General features: G+C 43.1%; 1 protein-coding gene and 1 long non-coding RNA gene across 2 annotated transcripts in view; one reads left to right on the forward strand and one right to left on the reverse strand.

Annotated features, from left to right (window-relative positions):
- Nucleotides 1-5,684: 5,684 nt before the first annotated feature.
- Nucleotides 5,685-7,338, reverse strand: LOC129857242 (uncharacterized). The gene is made up of 2 exons (XR_008759889.1): nt 7,153-7,338; nt 5,685-6,929 (listed from the first exon to the last, which is right to left on the reverse strand). It is a non-coding gene; the product is annotated as an uncharacterized LOC129857242 (long non-coding RNA).
- A 154-nt stretch (nt 7,339-7,492) lies between these two features.
- The window catches only part of LOC129857241 (protein capicua homolog), a 70,831-nt gene continuing 62,503 nt past the window's right edge, over nt 7,493-15,820 (forward strand). Inside the window, exon 1 of the mRNA XM_055925292.1 lies at nt 7,493-7,842. The gene's annotated coding sequence lies outside the window, so the exon portion shown is untranslated. The remainder of the gene's footprint in view (nt 7,843-15,820) is intronic.

The following is a 15,820-nucleotide window of genomic DNA, read 5'->3' on the forward strand; positions in this document are numbered from 1 at the left end:
AAAATGTACCCATAATTATGCTATAATGTCTTGACTAATACATTTTTGGATTCAAACTGTACTAGAGTTTTTTAGCCTACTGTACTTTGATAGCAGGTTATGGTTACAGACATACAGTACCAAGGCCCTGCCACTACTTCAATTAACCCCTTCAGTAGTAATAAGCCTATGTCATCAAATAGCAGATCAACAGATTCATTCAAAGCAGTAACCTCAGCCATCCACACATCTTCACCCATATCCCTAGCCTGGGTACCAGTCTTTTAGCTGCCATTCCACTCCTTGCCACTCCAGTCAAATAAATGTATTTGGCAAATGAAAGGAGTGGCAAAGAGTGGAATGTAATAGCTGAACAGAGACTGCATCCAGGCTACCATAGGCCTACTGGTTACCTCAAATTGTCCCTCACTCATAAAGTGTGGAATGTGTCGACAAGGGTCTCTTACATAGGACCAGAGTCTCAGTGTTGACTCGTATATGACATGTATCCCTGCAACAGCTGAACAGTGTCCTGTTACTGTGTCAGTAATGCAGCCGACACAGAGGGCCTACTGTATTGTATCTTATGGATCGGATAGCAGTTGGCCTCTTTTACCACCTCTGTTAGCGTTTAACGATGCTATTATGTTCCGCTCGCAGTGTGCTGTCGTTTTTGTAGCCTTTCATCAATGTCATGTAGTGGTAGCAAATCACGGACAAACACTCTCCAGTCCAGGCCACCTTATAGGTTTAGTTTAGTAGGGAATAAAACATGTTCATTTTTGACTATTTCTGAGTGAATAGAAAATTGTGTTTTTTGAAAGGCGGCTGCTGTTCATGAAATGGCTTCTGTCACGGGATCTCTTACCAATTAGTTACAGCACTCTGTCTGTGAGAGGCTGTCACACACACACACACACACACACACACACACACACACACACACACACACACACACACACACACCTGTCTTCATCATAAGGGAGGTTTCTGAGTCAAAGGTGAACAAGGCGATTAGCTCACAAAAGAACTCTAAAGCCAAAGATGTGTTTGGGCTGGACTCTACCTTTCTTAAAAACTACAAAGAGTCACTCATTGGCCCCATTACTAAGGTCACCAACACATCTATTGGTCTCGGGGTGTTTCCAAGGGTATGGAAGTTGGCCATAATAACGGCCATCTTTAAATCTGGCGACCCTGCTGACGTGAGTAACTACAGGCCCATTAGTATACTACCTGTGGTGTCAAAGGTTGTTGAAAAGTGTGTAGCAGAACAACTGATTGCCCACCTCAACAACAGCCCCTTCACATTATACTCCATGCAGTTTGGCTTCAGAGCTAAACACGCCACAGAAACGGCCAACTGCTTTCTTCTGGAAAATGTGAAGTCCAAGATGGACAAAGGGGGCATTGTTGGGGCTGTGTTTCTGGACCTAAGGAAGGCTTTTGATACTGTTAACCATGAGATTCTAATCACAAAATTGTCCAAGTTCAACTTTTCCCCCAATGCCTTGAGATGGATGAAATCATACCTTGAAGGCAGAACTCAGTGTGTCAGAGTGAGCAATGAGCTGTCGCCCACTCTTAGCTATGATGTGGGCGTGCCCCAAGGGTCAATACTGGGGCCCCTCCTGTTCAGCCTGTACATTAATGATCTGCCTTCTGTCTGTACTGGGTCTGAAGTTCAAATGTATGCAGATGATACAGTGATATATGTGCATGCAAAGAGCAAACAACAAGCTGCACAAGAACTCACTACTGTAATGGTCCAGGTTACAAAGTGGCTCAGTGACTCGTGTTTGCATCTCAATGTGAAAAAAACTGTTTGCATGTTCTTCACAAAGAGGGCAACAGATGCTACTGAGCCAGATGTCTATGTGTCAGGGGAGAAGCTCCAGGTGGTATCTGATTTTAAGTACCTTGGCATCATACTTGATTCCAATCTCTCTTTTAAAAAGCATGTGAAAAAGGTAATTCAAATAACCAAATTCATCCGAGCTAATTTTCGATTTATACGAAATTGTTTGACTACAGAGGTAGCAAAACTGTACTTCAAATCTATGATACTCCCCCACTTAACATACTGCTTGACTAGTTGGGCCCAAGCTTGCTGTACAACATTAAAACCTATTCAGTCTGTCTAAAAACAGGCTCTCAAAGTGCTTGATAGGAAGCCCAATAGCCATCATCACTGTTACATCCTCAGAAAGCATGAGCTCCTGAGTTGGGAAAATCTTGTGCAATACACCGACGCATGTCTTGTATTCAAGATCCTAAATGGCCTGGCTCCCCCTCCACTCAGTATTTTTGTTAAACAGAAAACCCAAACATATGGCAGCAGATCCACAAGGTCTGCCATGAGACGTGACTGTATAGTTCCCTTAAGGAAAAGCACCTTTAGTAAATCCGCTTTCTCTGTGAGAGCTTCCCATGTCTGGAGTACACTGCCATCAGACACACATAACTGCACCACATATCACACCTTCACAAAATGCATGAAGACATGGCTAAAGGTCAATCAGATTTGTGAACATAATCCCTAGCTGTGTATTGCCGCTTTCCATGTTGTCTGTCGTCTGTAACTTGTGAGGTGTGGAAACACTTTGTTGCTTTTATGAATTTTGTCTTACTGCTTTTTGTTCTTTGTTGCTCTGTCTGTATGCTACATCTTGCTTGTCCTATGTTGCTCTGTCTGTATGCTACGTCTTGCTTGTTCTATGTTGCTCTGTCTGTATGCTACGTCTTGCTTGTTCTATGTTGCTCTGTCTGTATGCTACGTCTTGCTTGTTCTATGTTGCTCTGTCTGTATGCTACGTCTTGCTTGTCCTATGTTGCTCTGTCTGTATGCTACGTCTTGCTTGTTCTATGTTGCTCTGTCTGTATGCTACGTCTTGCTTGTTCTATGTTGCTCTGTCTGTATGCTACGTCTTGCTTGTTCTATGTTGCTCTGTCTGTATGCTACGTCTTGCTTGTTCTTTGTTGCTCTGTCTGTATGCTACGTCTTGCTTGTTCTATGTTGCTCTGTCTGTATGCTACGTCTTGCTTGTCCTATGTTGCTCTGTCTGTATGCTATGTCTTGCTTGTCCTATGTTGCTCTGCGTGTGCTCACTGCTCAATGATTGTCTATATTGTAATTGTTTTTAATAACCTGCCCAGGGACTGCGGTTGAAAATTAGCCGGCTGGCTAAAACCGGCACTTTTACTGAAACGTTGATTAATGTGCACAGTCCCTGCAAAAATAAAATAAACTCAACTCAACACACACACACACACACACACACACACACACACACACACACACACACACACACACACACACACACACACACACACTCTTTCGCTCTAGACCATTGGATTAGTCTCTTTATCCATACATACTGTAGCCTTTCCTCATATCAACTGTAACTACAGTATCAGATTAGACAGGACAGATCAACCAACCAGGAGTGTGTTCCCTGTCTTTCTCAAACCCTTTACAGTTTAACAGGGTTTTTACAGGGTTATTGATCAGACTGATGAGCCCTAATGGCCCTGGCTGTGTGGGGAGTGTTGTGTTGGGAGGGGTGTGGTTGGTTTGAGCGGAGAGAAGCTGTGGAGATTGCTGTGTCTCCAGGAACAGGCTCAGTCTCTACTGACATGCAATATACACTATGAGCCTGACAGGAATGCTGTCCCTCTGTTAGGCTAAAGTTGCAAAGTGTAGAAATAGAGCATATAGATCCAAAAGAGCACACATACAGTTAAAGATGTGGGCTGTTTAAGGTATCTGTGTGATGTAGGCTCTATGTGTTGCATTTCTGTGATAACTGGAGCCTCTTTGGCCCTGAGAATCCTCTTGCTCTTGTGCAGGCAAGCAGCATGGAAATTGGGTGTTATAGAATGGATAAGTGAAGCGTGATTGTGTTCCAGCCAAACTGCTTATGCAATACAATGTTCTGTTTCTAAAGTAACCAGGGACCTGTAGCCCCAGGTATCCTCTCACATCAGGGAAGTTGGTTACCCAGGTGTGATTGGAGGCAGGAAATAGGTCACAGGAAACAGGTAACAGCCAAAAGCCTTCCCTCAGTCCACCCTATAGAGAATGATAGAGGCCTCTAGTGGCCAAAAGGCTGTATTAGCATTTGCAGCTCAGTTGAGGAGTTCCACCATTTGAATGTTGTCAACTGGGTGAGACTTCCAACTTCATTGGCTGATCCCTACTGATGACCCGGTTGGAATCATGTCCAACCGGGTCATTAGGAGGGTTTAGCCAATCGTGAAGAAGAAAATGGACTTTACCCTCAGTGGCGCTGCCCATGCTGTCACAGACACTGTAATGGCACAGATACAAAGATGAGTCCACCCACACCTCAATTCCTGTGGCTCAAAAGATGTTTCCTTTCTTGGGAAATGTACCGCTAATTCTCTTCCTTGTATCTCTCCCTAGGCCTGAAAACAATGTTTTTTTAATTATTTTTTTTAACCTGGAAACCTTGTTAATGGCTGTGATGGCATAGAGCCCTAAGTCATTGGTGTTGGGTCCGGGGCCAGGAATTAGAGGTTAGAGGTCAGGGGTTATGCTACTGTGAGTGTCTGGAGTATTATAAGAGCCAGAGCTGTCAGACATTCCATCGGTCTGCCTGTGTAGTGTGGGTTACTGCTAGGTGTGAGGAGGTGGTGTGTTGGTTGGGGGTAACCTTAGCTTTTAAGTGTATTACTGTATTATGTTCTAATGTTATATGAACTCTGTGGGAGCATACAAACAGTGAAATACACTAATTACATACAGAGAGATGAATTTACCAATACCGTTATCCATCACTGCATAGTCATAGTGCATTTTCATACTTTGGTCATACTTTGTTCTTGAACTCTCCATTGGTGAGACCATTGATGATGTGTTCTGTCTGTACACAATGGAATATCTCATGTCAGCTAGCCTGTGGTAAATACCAGTGACAGTGAGAGCTGGAGATGGGCTAAAAGGGCATAACTGTTGGATGGCATGTCATAACTACTGGTCAAAGGTTGTTTGTTTAGGCCTCCCGGTTAAGAGGCAGGCCGTGTATACTGAGACGAAAGAAACTGACTAAAACAAAGAAAGAAAAACTGAAAGGAGTACAGCTAGTGTGATTCATTAAGGCCAGCCTGAATCCACAATAAAAAGTGCTCTTCTATCCTACCTTTTATGGGCCTGCCTATAATTCCAACTTTCAGTACCAATAATGGTAGTCCTCTAGTGTAGTGAATGTATGTAGCCACCTCCACATTAATTTCAGTTTACACTCAATGGCTGAATAGGGATTTGTCCTTCTCTCTCTATGTGCTTCATACCACAGTATTATTATTATCTCTGTCACACTCCCCTCCCCCCCAGGACCCAAAACTCAGCAGGGGGGTTGAGTCTCTGACATCTGATTGACAGGTCAGTGATGGGGGTATAGAGAGGGGCCATTGCTGGGGTGAGGGGTAAAGGTCAAAGGTCAGAATCCTGCTGAGAGAGGGAGAGACTTGCTAACGAGGGAAACATTTACAGCCATGTCCTCATCCACACAGCTCAGGTCTCTCTCTCTCTCTTTCAGTCAACAAACTGCTGACACGCGGCAGGGGAAGAGCAAACTTATATTTGATTACTAACAAGAGTGAATTAATCTATTGATTGGAATTAATTTGAAAATGGTCGATGTACCATGCTAATTACCATGTAAATACACAGTGGGACCACATTTATATTCAACTTTTTTACTGAAACAGTTTGGGTCCTCAATGGTTTAAATACATTACAAAAGGAAACAGATCTGAAACAGTCTCAATTGCTTTTTGTAATAATATAACTCCATTCAAACTATACATTACTGCATATTTTCATATAATCTACCTGGTATTTCTAGAAACTAAGAAGAAAGCTAGAGAATGCTCTATCTGCGGTGGAGTTCGTATAGCCAAATACTGCTCCTCTGACAGCAGCACTAGAAGTTAACTCATTCTCCAGAGATGTAAAGTAACTAATCAGCAACAGACAGAGACACAGACAGACAGACAGACGTAAACGTTTTTAGAGATTGCGGCATTATATCACATTGCAGTGTTGTCTGTTTACCGCTAGGTGTCTCCCTTCCTGCTCTGACACACACGCGCGTGCTAACACAATCTGCCTCTTTATCTGCTGGTGTCTTTCAGATTTTGTGTTGTCTTTTTTAATCAACATGTATTATTTTGTATAAACAGAGATTATACTATTTTCATTTAAAAAAAAAATCGTTTCCATATGGCATGTGAGGGAACACTGACAGGGGGACACCGACAGCGAGGACGCTGTGAGAGGCTTCTGCCCAAGCTGTCTGTCTCTGCGTGAGTCTGTATGTCTGTCTACTACAAGAGAAATAAGGATGATGTAATGTTTACTACGTAACTGTCTTTGTTGGCTTGCACAGCCTGGAAAAAAAGAGAAGACTATATCTCTGTCACTTAATCAGAAGCAAAGGTAAAAAGACCTCAAACCAAATGTATCTTTCAAAGGTATTGCAGAAAAACATCCAGAACAAAATGTTTATATTTTTTCATAAAATCTGCCAGTGTGCTATTGAGAATAGGCTAGAAGTCCGTTGTAGTCGTAGTCCTACTGTGTATGACTGCCATAGTACTACAGAGGTTCGGCACGCCACTCTTCCATGCAGCCTGGCTCTCTCTCGTACTACCGTACTTGCAGTAAACACTGGTGAGCAGAGTTTACGACAGACCACACCCCCTTGGTCCAGCTGGTGGCAACATGCGTGATGACATCACCACTGCGTCCGGCCATTGGCTGGGAGACATCTCCGGCCTGGCCAATCAGGCGTTGGCAAGGTGACGTCAGCAAAGATCCCCTTGTCATTTTCTATGGGAGAGGCGGGGCAGTGTAATCGTCGACGTCAGACAGAGCTGAACTCAGCGCCGTGATTGGCTGTTCGGTGCGAGGTGAGGGTCTGTTGCTGAGAGAAAAGAAAGGAGTGTAATCAGCGAAAGGAGAGATACAAAGGAGTGAAAGCGGTGTAATGGCAAAACATTTTACACTATAACAATTATAAAGAAAACGAAGATCTCAAGGCTCGAGAGCAGTAAAACATTTTAGAACCCCTTCAGCCCCCCCTTCTTTCTGAATCACTCCATCCCACTTTCCCCAATTCTTCAGGTCTGCAGAGGGAGTTGACATACTTGTAGAAATCACGGATGAGCTTGTAGTTTCTGTAAGTGCTCACACTATCAATGACCTATCTTTTCCTTGATGTTTCCGTGATAAGGAAAGTCCCACAGTAGACTGTCTAGCCAAGGATGGCCCTTGCTCTGTCAGTGGTGGTAAACGTGACCCGTTATTTTGGAGGGGGGTGGACACCTATGCTATTCTATTGGCTAAACTCTGATTCGGTCCCTCCCTTGGGCCCACCCACACACTGTTCCTATGGTTCCCAATGCCCTTATTGGATACTGTATAGTTTCGGACTAGGCACCGGCTTGGTCTAATATCCCATAGACATTCGCCAGATACACGTGTCAATCATGTGGAAATTGACAGCTGTCCACACCCATTTCTTTGTACGGTTAACGCTGGTAGGCTACTGTACCTGTCAGAGAACTGTGATTGGTCAGAGAGGCCAGCTGTTAGTGGTTCATTCACCATTTTGAGACTGTAGTGGAAAAGGGAACCAGATCTTTTTTTATTTTTTTTATCCCTGTTTGAGTTGCTCTGGGAAAAATACATGTTTTACGGAGGGAAATTAAAGTGCGAGCTCGGACCACACAGTAGCAACGGCCAGCGGAGGGATGTTACCCGCGAGCGTGCAAGCTTCCTCATCTGCAAAATAGGATCGTACATGTTTCTATTGCCAACTGAATTTTTCTGTTTGGGTGAGTTACAACTAACCGACTTGTATGTTCTTCTCCAACAAGCTAACAACAGTTACTACCAACGGTTAACGGTCGGTCGGTTGCCCTGTTTTTCGTACTGATCGCGTGTAAAGAAGAGTGACACAGCTTTCTCGCTAAGTATCAAGGAAGGGACGAGAGAAAAGAGAAAAGAGGAGAGGGGGTGAGGGTGCACAGTCACTAAACTTTGTCAACGGATTAACTGCATAACCTGCAAGCAAGCTACAAGTAACTTTGCACTACTATTCTCCACCTCAACGTTGCAGTAAACTTGACTTTGTGCATAGCAGTAAATAGGTAATCGACCCATCTTGCACACCCCAGTGCAGCAAATACATGACACCCCAGCATCAGCCCCAGGATGTACTATTGCTATCCTGACTGTTCGTAAATATTAAACGAATGGACACTGCGTCCTATATTACTTAAAACAGTCCCGAGCAGTTGTAATGACGTTGTTGTTACTACTACTACTACTACTACTACTACTACTACTACTGAGCAGTAGTTGCCAGATTAGCTAGCGATTTGTGTGACCCGCTTAAAATGAATGCTGTTTGGCTCGCTGAATTAAACTTTTGCGTCATGAACCGTCCCTGAAGTAACTGCACATCAATTTGCAATATATTTTAGTGTTGGCGAAAGATGTGCAAAGCTGCGTTGTGTAGAAAATGTCGTTGGGCTAAGCATTCGACACAGGCTGTTGTGTTTGTTTGCTTTAGGTAAGACAGCCTCAACTCCTTTGACATTGTGCAGTATGGAGTGCAGCGGCTCTAGTACTAGCTAGGCTACTCTTGCTCGGATCAGCGCAGAACCAAGGCCGGGGAGAAACAGCTCGTATGCTGTCTGGCACTATGTAACGGATCCTCTCAGGCCGTGCTCCCACTTTTCTGCCCAGCTAAACACCTATCACAGCACTCCAGAGGCGTCTTGGCTGCATTGAGCTGCAGTTTCCTTATAGACTTTTCTACATTTGACATGTAGAATATTTTCAGAGAGTTAAACAACATTTGCAATTGGGGTGTACAGACTTGTACCTCGGTGCTATCAGAACTGACAGCATTTGCAATGTATTGCAGATTATGCATTTAGAAAACCTGATTTTGTATCATCATCATTGCTTTCATCACTTAATTTGTGCATGCATATGGAAATCTCTCCTAGATTGAAATGTATCCTGTAGTTTAGCAGAGCAGTCCTGCCATTGATTTGGCATTGGCAGTCCTGCCATTGGGTCTCACTCATCACTGGACACCTCTGGTCCATGCTAAAGCTGTAGATCAATAACTGACTGGAGTCCTTAACGGTTGTTTCAACCTTCAATATTTCTGTTTCATCAATAAAATGGACAGTGACAGTCATAATTATGCCAGCAAGCAACTGACAGTATTTTAACTACGTCACAACTGAACTGAGGTTCTCCACCGTAGCGCCCTCACACACTCACTCACACACTCGTTCATATTCTCCCTCTCACTACACCAACAATACCCTGACAAAATGTGTTCCTTTATGTCGCATTGTGCAATCACTCCAACCCCTTGTTCTACAGTGAGTACGTACACAAGAGCTACTTAAATGTGTGTGTGTGTGATGTGTGTTATTTAATTTTTTGCTGTTTCATGTGTGTTGGTTCCCTGGTGACCCAGTTTAAGGGTAAGATGGCCCTGTCACCACGGTAAACCATGGGGGAGAATGCAGTACACTACCCTGGTACTACACCTTTTAATCCTTAGTGGTGTAGTGTATCTTAGTGCTCCCCTCTCCATCCCGTTCCCTCCACTGCAGCCCTGCGCCCTCTCAGACGCCCATAAAATACATTTCAGAGAGGGATGAACTGCAGTGTGCCATACCACACACACACAGTATGAAGAGGTGCAGCACCAAACAAGCTAGAGAAACGTGAAGTCCCACACTCAACATATGGTGTTTTGTACACACACTCTTGTGCGGCACATCTCCTGCACACGGGCAGTCGGGCACACACACACCCTCTGCCACAGTGTACTGGGGCACTGCACTATATTCCTCACAAGTTGTTCACAAAAATTGCATTGTGGCAGTAGTTTATAACCGTGGGATAGTACAGTAATAACGTTTAGTGGGACTAGGAGCATGCTTTTATTCTGCATATGTGCCCATGTCTTTACACTCTCTGTAGAGATTAGATGTCTATATTAATTACTTCTCACTGTGTATGTGTGTGTGTGTGATCTTAGGCCAATGGAGAATTGAACAGTGTATCTTTTCTGTAAATTCCTGGTTCAGTGTTAGTGTGTGGGACTGCTCGCCGTATATTTGTGTGTGTGTGTGTAGTCAATGCTGCTCGTATTCCAGGGTGATCGTGTTTAGACTGAGTTCTGAGTACTAGGCCTTCACTGTCTGTGGGGCTAAATGTTTATCAATCAACCCCTTTAAGGCCAGTTCTGCCAGAGGCTCTCACAATACAGAATGGAATAATTTATACATTTAGATGGATCTAGTTATTTGCCTAGTATTTTTAGTTGGGACACTGTAGTCTACATTAGATGGTACTTTAATCACATGATAAAATGTACATTGTACAATATTTGTATTGTACTGTAATAAACAGGCTAATCTCCTGTTATTGCCTTTTTTGTGATTGAGCCAGAATCAACTGATCTTAATCAAGGCCAGTAAATTATCATTGTCTTTTCCCAGAAGAAGACGCTTAAAATTTCTCCCAGTAATTTTTCTGGAATCCGAAACATGGTATAAAGAAAAAAAATGTATAAAGTGTTTTGGGCACATACAGACAGCTACTTTTACTTTATTACGTTTATTTTTGCACCCCGGGCGCCGATAACGTCTGTTGAATGCATTCAGTTGTGCAACTGAGTAGGTATTCCCTTTCTCTAATGTACAGTCTTGGTTTTAGCCAGCCGGCTAATTTTCAACCGTAATCCCAGGGCAGGTTATTAAAAACACTTAAAATGACAAGAATGACAATAAGCACATACAGAGCGGCATATGAGAAGTAACACTTAGCATGCAGATAGACGGCACAAATTACACAAAAAACAACCAGTTCTTTGGAATTGTGGTCTTAAATGAAAATCAACATTTAGGATTGATGAAAAAAAGACACATTTTAGCCTTGGATGGTTGCTGACCTCTCTGGGCTGTATTCAACTAAAACCATGCCCATGATCAACACACTGACCTTGGCCTGATACTTCACACTCAATCTTGTACTGATACTTCACACTCAATCTTGTACCACACACTACTTCCAGGCAGTGTTGCCCCTATATTAATTTAGCAGTGGCAATCCTCCGCTGCTAAATTGCTGCCCCCACTCCAAGAAATATGATGTAATATATATATACAGTACCAGTCAGAAGTTTGGACATGCCTACTCATTCCAGGGGTTTTCTTTATTTTTACTATTTTCTACATTGTAGAATAATAGTGAAGACATCAAAACTATGAAATAACACATTTGGAATCATGTAGTAACCAACAAAGTGGTTCTGGTTGAGAGAATGCCAAGAGTGTACAAAGATGTCATCAAGGCAAAGGGTGGCTACTTTGAAGAATCTAAAATCTAAAATATATTTTGATTTGGGTAACACTTCTTTGGTTACTACATGATTCCATATGTGTTATTTCATAGTTTTGATATCTTTACTATTATTCTACAATGAAGAAAATAGTACAAATAAAGAAAAACCCTTGAATGAGTAGGTGTGTTTAAACTTTTTACTGGTACTGTATATACAGTGGGGAGAACAAGTATTTGATACACTGCCGATTTTGCAGGTTTTCCTACTTACAAAGCATGTAGAGGTCTGTAATTTTTTATCATAGGTACACTTCAACTGTGAGAGACGGAATCTAAAACAAAAATCCAGAAAATCACATTGTATGATTTTTAAGTAATTAATTTGCATTTTATGTGATTAATTGATTCCGTCTCTCACAGTTGAAGTGTACCTATGATAAAAATTACAGACCTCTACATGCTTTGTAAGTAGAAAAACCTGCAAAATCGGCAGTGTATCAAATACTTGTTCTCCCCACTGTATATATATATATTTAAAGCTCTGATATAAAGTATGTAGAAACGATAGAGGAGCTATGTCTTATAAATAAGATAATCTTTGAGAAATAACAATCACCAATAAAAACTAGACAGTTCGAGAGAATCAAAAATTAAAAAAATGTCAAGGCATGGGGCTACCATTGATTTTGTTGTAATGTTTGAGTCACTCAGATAGCATTAGAACATGGCATAAGCTATGGCAAAAACATTTTTTTTGCAGGAAATTAGCTTTAAAACTGTCTGCAAATGTTCTCTCAGCCCCATGGCAAAATGGGTAGAATTGCAGGAAATTAGCTTTAGAACACCACACTTTAGAACACTGCATCCAGGACTAGATGAATGGTCACTAACCTTGAATTCCTAGTGTGTGGAGGAATAAAACAGAATAAAATACAAATAAAATGTAGCCTACAGTACGGCACAGTATACACACACGCTAAGGGCTCTACAGTGCAAACATTTTACTCGCATATGTGCCTAAATATTTTGCTGCGCAACCTGGAATTAAAATTTAGAACCACCTGTGCCTCGAAAAATAATCACCCAGATGATGATTGTTGCAAAGATAACTTCACTGTACAGCAGCCCTGAGTGGAGAATACACTGAGCACAGATTCATGACCGTCATTGCACCATTACTACAAAGAAAACGTCTTGTTACCGCAAATATTTTCTCTACATTCCTTTGTGTGCTCCAACATTTTTCACCTTAGGCGCACAGGTGCTCCTTGTAGAAAAGGTCAGTTTAGAGCCCTGCCGCTTTCTTATCAGCCGAAGCCAAGAGCATTTTAAAGACCATGACCATGACCAAACACATTTTAAAGACCATGACCATGACCAAACACATTTTAAAGACCATGACCATGACCAAACACATTTTAAAGACCATGACCATGACCACACACATTTTAAAGACCATGACCATGACCACACACATTTTAAAGACCATGACCATGACCAAACACATTTTAAAGACCATGACCATGACCAAACACATTTGAAATCAATCAATCAATCAATCAAGTTTATTTTATATAGCCCTTCGTACATCAGCTAATATCTCGAAGTGCTGTACAGAAACCCAGCCTAAAACCCCAAACAGCAAGCAATGCAGGTGTAGAAGCACGGTGGCTAGGAAAAACTCCCTAGAAAGGCCAAAACCTAGGAAGAAACCTAGAGAGGAACCAGGCTATGAGGGGTGGCCAGTCCTCTTCTGGCTGTTCCAGGTGGAGATTATAACAGAACAGGCCAAGATGTTCAAAATGTTCATAAATGACAAGCATGGTCAAATAATAATCAGGAATAAATGTCAGTTGGCTTTTCATAGCCGATAATTAAGAGTTGAAAACAGCAGGTCTGGGACAGGTAGGGGTTCCATAACCGCAGGCAGAACAGTTGAAACTGGGACAGCATCAAGGCCAGGTGGACTGGGGACAGCAAGGAGTCATCATGCCCGGTAGTCCTGACGTATGGTCCTAGGGCTCAGTTCCTCCGAGAGAGAAAGAAAGAGAGAAGGAGAGAATTAGAGAGAGCCAAGATGTTCAAAATGTTCATAAATGACAAGCATGGTCAAATAATAATCAGGAATAAAGACCATGACCATGACCATGACCAAACACATTTTTAAAGACCATGACCAAACACATTTTTAAAGACCATGACCAAACACATTTTTAAAGACCATGACCATGACCAAACACATTTTTGAAGACCATGACCATGACCAAACACATTTTAAAGACCATGACCATGACCAAACACATTTTTAAAGACCATGACCATGACCAAACACATTTTTAAAGACCATGAGCATGACCAAACACATTTTTGAAGATCATGACAATGACCAAACACATTTTAACGACCATGACCATGACCATGACCAAACACATTTTTGAAGACCATGACCAAACACATTTTTAAAGACCATGACCAAACACATTTTAACGACCATGACCATGACCATGACCAAACACATTTTTAAAGACCATGACCAAACACATTTTTGAAGACCATGACCATGACCAAACACATTTTAACGACCATGACCATGACCAAACACATTTTTAAAGACCATGACCATGACCAAACACATTTTTAAAGACCATGACCATGACCAAACACATTTTTGAAGACCATGACCATGACCAAACACATTTTTGAAGACCATGACCATGACCATGACCAAACACATTTTAACGACCATGACCATGACCATGACAAAACACATTTTTAAAGACCATGACCAAACACATTTTTAAAGACCATGACCAAACACATTTTTGAAGACCATGACCATGACCAAACACATTTTTGAAGACCATGACCATGACCAAACACATTTTTAAAGACCATGACCATGACCAAACACATTTTTGAAGACCATGACCATGACCAAACACATTTTTAAAGACCATGACCATGACCAAACACATTTTTAAAGACCATGACCATGACCAAACACATTATGGAAGACCATGACCATGACCAAACACATTTTTGAAGACCATGACCATGACCAAACACATTTTTGAAGACCATGACCATGACCAAACACATTTTTGGGGCTTGAGATCAGATCCCTGACTAGCTCCCTCCACTGACTCCTCCAACACGTATCTCACCACTTCCCTACACTCACCACCTCCCTACACTCACCACCTCCCTACACTCACCACCTCCCTACACTCACCACCTCCCTACACTAACCACGTCCCTACACTCACCACGTCCCTACACTCACCACCTCCCTACACTCACCACCTCCCTACACTCACCACCTCCCTACACTCACCACCTCCCTACACTCACCACCTCCCTACACTCACCACGTCCCTACACTCACCACCTCCCTACACTCACCACCTCCCTACACTCACCACGTCCCTACACTCACCACCTCCCTACACTCACCACCTCCCTACACTCACCACCTCCCTACACTCAACACGTCCCTACACTCACCACCTCCCTACACTCACCACCTCCCTACACTCACCACGTCCCTACACTCACCACGTCCCTACACTCACCACCTCCCTACACTCACCACCTCCCTACACTCACCACGTCCCTACACTCACCACGTCCCTACACTCACCACCTCCCTACACTCACCACCTCCCTACACTCACCACTTCCCTACACTCACCACCTCCCTACACTCACCACCTCCCTACACTCACCACCTCCCTACACTCACCACCTCACTACACTCACCACCTCCCTACACTCACCACGTCCCTACACTCACCACCTCCCTACACTCACCACCTACATACACTCACCACCTCCCTACACTCACCACCTCTCTACACTCACCACCTCCCTACACTCACCACAAATAGGGACAGGAGGTTTTCCTCTCAACGTCCCTACACTCACCACAAATAGGGACAGGAGGTTTTCCTCACCACGTCCCTACACTCACCACAACTAGGGACAGGAGGTTTTCCTCTCAACGTCTCTACACTCACCACAACTAGGGACAAGAGGTTTTCCTCACCACGTCCCTACACTCACCACAAATAGGGACAGGAGGTTTTCCTCTCAACGTCCCTACACTCACCACAACTAGGGATAGGAGGTTTTCCTCTCAATCTCCCTACACTCACCACAACTAGGGACAGGAGGTTTTCCTCTCAACGTCTCTACACTCACCACAACTAGGGACAGGAGGTTTTCCTCTCAACGTCCCTACACTCACCACAACTAGGGATAGGAGGTTTTCCTCTCAACGTCCCTACACTCACCACAACTAGGGACAGGAGGTTTTCCTCTCAATGTCCCTACACTCACCACAACTAGGGACAGGAGGTTTTCCTCTCAACATCCCTACACTCACCACAACTAGGGACAGGAGGTTTTCCTCTCAACGTCCCTACACTCACCACA

This window comes from Salvelinus fontinalis, chromosome 6, assembly GCF_029448725.1.
Source record: "Salvelinus fontinalis isolate EN_2023a chromosome 6, ASM2944872v1, whole genome shotgun sequence".
NCBI classification, from domain to species: domain Eukaryota; kingdom Metazoa; phylum Chordata; class Actinopteri; order Salmoniformes; family Salmonidae; genus Salvelinus; species Salvelinus fontinalis.